This window comes from Sinocyclocheilus grahami, unplaced genomic scaffold (genome assembly GCF_001515645.1).
Source record: "Sinocyclocheilus grahami isolate Dianchi unplaced genomic scaffold, SAMN03320097.WGS_v1.1 scaffold382.1, whole genome shotgun sequence".
Classification (NCBI taxonomy): Eukaryota; Metazoa; Chordata; class Actinopteri; order Cypriniformes; family Cyprinidae; genus Sinocyclocheilus; species Sinocyclocheilus grahami.
The window spans coordinates 2164007-2167882 of record NW_015505561.1 but is presented as its reverse complement, the minus strand read 5'-3'; positions in this window follow the sequence as shown (position 1 = coordinate 2167882).

Below are 3876 nucleotides of genomic sequence, written 5' to 3'. Positions count from 1 at the left end.
TGTGTGTGTGTGTGTGTGTGTGTGTTAGTTTGCTTGGTCAGCCAGGCCCAGCCTGGCATCGGGGTCATTTACAGCTCTTTGGGAAGTGTTTGAAGTCAGATGGGGGAGATGATAGTGGGGGGGACTGGTTAGAATCTCCTTGATGGTGAGGAACCATTTGGCAATTTAGACCCCCATACAAATGTAAAGTCTGTGACCAGGACCGTAATTTATATGCAAATGTCAAAAGGCTAAAAGGGTCTCTTAAGCCATAAAACCCCAAAGATCAAGCATTATTCTACGCAGACGCTACAGATTCGAAAGGTCATTGCAGTCACATCCGCTCCAGAATCCAAAAGGAACGTCTGTGGTTGACCATGCACCAATATTGTAACATAAGGCAAGTATTTACCATGGTTTAAGAATGTGAGTTTCATCATAGATAAATCGGAACGTACATCACTCTGTAGGCATCCCTATTGTTGCTCATTGTACCATGTAGTTGGGTATGTGGCACCTGCTGATGTGCCTCTTTGTTGTGGCTGCCCCACTCAAGACTTCCTTTGCATCTGACCTTTCAATGCCCTGCACTCGCGCCATACATGACCTTATCTCCCGCAGTGAAAGCACACTATTCTTGACTTTCTTGTTTGGGTCAAGCATGGTTTTACTTCTGCTTTTTGGTCATGTTGGTTCCTCTGAGGTTTCTGCTCTGCAAACATAACAGCCTCGGTTTTGACTACAAAACCTCTAGATGAATCTAGTTCCCTAACTCGCTTCCCTAGTGCATCTATATCCTTATCGAGTAAATTTGTGGTTGTAATTCTGATCAGCTGTGCTTGTTTGCATTGCATATTATTCAGGAATGTATTAATGATCAATGCCTTCATCTCATTATTTATTGGGAGTTTAGACTCCTCAAGCCATGCCTTCTTAAACTGCAGATAGAAATCTGAAGTAGATTCTTTGGGTTTCTGCTTGGCATTTGCCGCGAACGATAGGTCTTAACTATTACCCAGACGCTTATCTAAGAAAACCCTCAGTTCTTTAAAGAAGGTGTCATGGTTTTCAGGCTTATCCCCAAAAAATTTATGGGGGCTTGCAGCCCGAGGCTGAGCCTGATATTTTATCATTATCATGGCTCAACGTTGGACATTCAGTAATCAGCATTGCTTCAGTGACATCCCCTTCCAGTGTTCTCGCCAGAACCGCCCTGTAATCTGCACCAGTAAAATTAGCATATTTTGTATGCGTTTGCAGAATAGTTACAAATTTGCTAGGGTTCTGAGGAGAAGGCAAACTTTTGCATATTGATTCCATGTCTGCCATTTTTATTGGCATAACACTTATACCATTCCCAGCTCTTAGCCACACCATTGCACCTTGAGTAGAATTGTACACTTCCATTTTGTTACTGGATTTAGCAGATTTCGCAACGTCTGGACAAATTTGCGGCATTCCAAATTTAGTCGTAAGCGGTGCAGAGGGTTGAGGCATGCAGTAGGGCAGGGGTTCTCTATTGCAGGGCAGTTTTGCCTAGCCACATAAGCAGCCACTTGTTTCTCCTCTGGGCCCTGATCCCAGACTTTTTTCATGTCATGCCAGACGTTATAACTCTTAGTCATGTATTTATAGTCCCAGTTTAGGTCTCCCCAACCCTCCTTGACTAAACTTTTGGCCAGCTGCATGCCATCATCTGTAAATGAACCCTCTCGTGGATACGGTGTTTCAATTTGTGGTTTCATTTGCTTTGACCATCCTGCCATATTACTGATGTATGGTTCAGTATAAAATCTCTGATTATTTCTATACATAAAATTAACTGGTGTTTCCCCAGGTAGTGGTCTCAATATTGAACTCCCCATCTTCCACTCTTAGCAATTAGTAATTATCAACCAGTTAGTAATTAGAGTGCGCAAATTTTTCCTGTACATGTATATGATGAAATAAAAACAGTTTAAAATCGTTGTTTACTTCATTACTTTTCTCTCTCCAGGAAAAAAGTCAGAGTTTGCGTGCAGGTGCGCAAATTTTCCCATCAAGAAGCCTCTTTCAGGGCAGGTTTTGTGCATATGCAATGGTTATAAATGAGGCCCCTGCTCTTGCCAAACTGCGTTCGGGTCGCCCCTAAAGCACCTTCTTTTAGGTCACAATATATCAACATGCAGTAACAATTCAATATTAAATTAATATTAAATATGAAAAGATTTCCCGCAAAGTAATACACACTGCCTTGATCAGAAATACAGTATGATCAGAGAAGTACTCTCCACGCTAATAATTAAGTAACTACTGTTGCCGGCCAAAGTGTAACAACAATGGAACAGAAATTCCACTAGCGATTATAGCCTTTACATTATTTTCCCCCATGTTTCTATGGTATACTGAAAAACTGACTTTTATTGGCAAAAAAATATAATGAGTCAATATTTACAGTGTTGACCCTTGTTCTTCATAACCTCTGCAATTCACTCTGGTATGCTGGATATTAGCTTCTGGGCCAAATCCTGACTGATGATGATCCATTCTTGCCTTATTAGTTCTCGGAGTTGATCACAATTTGTGGGCTTCTGCTTGTCCACTCGCCTTTTGAGGACTGACCACAGTGTTGTGTTCTCACACAAGTGTTGTTTGATAATGCATTGAGTTAGTGTTCAGTGATGCATCGAGTTTGATTGTGCTGAAAGCATTTTGTCATGCCTGACCAATGTATGTGTTCGTTTACTGGGGTCTGAAACAGAGAGGTTAATTAAAAAAAGATACGGTAAGCTGATGTTACTCGCTGTGTCAGTGTGATCCTTATCGAACGCAACACACAGGTTCTCTATGGGATTGAGATCCGGGGAGTTGCCTGGCCACGGATCCAAAATTTCAATGTAATGATTTTCGAGCCACTTCTTTATCACTCTTGATTTGTGACATGGTGCTCCATCATGCTAGAAAATGCACGGATCATCACCAAATTATTGCTCATGGATTATTGGAAGTCGCTCTCATGGCAATGTTTTTGGGCAGAATTATGAGATAGCCCACTCCCTTGGTTAAAAAGCAACCCCACACATGGATGGTCTCAGGATTCTTCACTGTTGGCACGTCACAGGACTCTTGGTAGCGTTCACCTTTTCTTCTCTGAACAATCGATTTTCCAGATGTCCCAAACAGTCGGAAGGGAGCTTCATCAGAGAAAATAACTTCGCACCAGTCTTCTGCTGTCCAATCCTTGTACTTCCTGCAGAATTTCAGTCAGTCTTTGACATTTTTCTTGGAGAGAAGTGGCTTCTTTGCTGCCCTTCTTGACACAAGACCGTTGTCCAAAAGTCTTGGCCTCAATGTGTGTGGAGATGCTCTCACACCCACCTGCTGCCATTCCTGAGCAAGCTCTGCACTGGTGGTGACATGATTCCGTAGCTGACTCCTCAGGAGGAGATGGTCCTGGCGCTTGCTGGACACTCTGGGACGTCCTGAAGCCTTCTTCACTGCAGTCGAACCGCTCTCCTTGAAGTTCTTGATGATCCGGTAAATGGTTCTTTCAGATACAATATTCTTTGTAGCAATTTCCTTGCATGTGAGGCCATTTTGATGCGATGATCTATTTTATTTATCTATATTATTTCAAATGGATCTGATCACTCTACACAATAATCTAGAAACAATGTGAATGAACACCAAAACAGCTTAAGCAGCAAACTTTGCAAAACACAAAATTTGTCACTGCCAAAACTTTTGGCCACAACTGTAGAAGGAACAAACAAATTCCTTGAGAACTATAAATTCCCGCCCATGTCCATTGCCGTCATCATAACCGTCACATTCTTTCTAATTTGAGTGATCCATCTGTATCAACCTAGCTAAATGTTTAACGTGAATTCTTGCTAAATATGCAGTTATATTACGGGC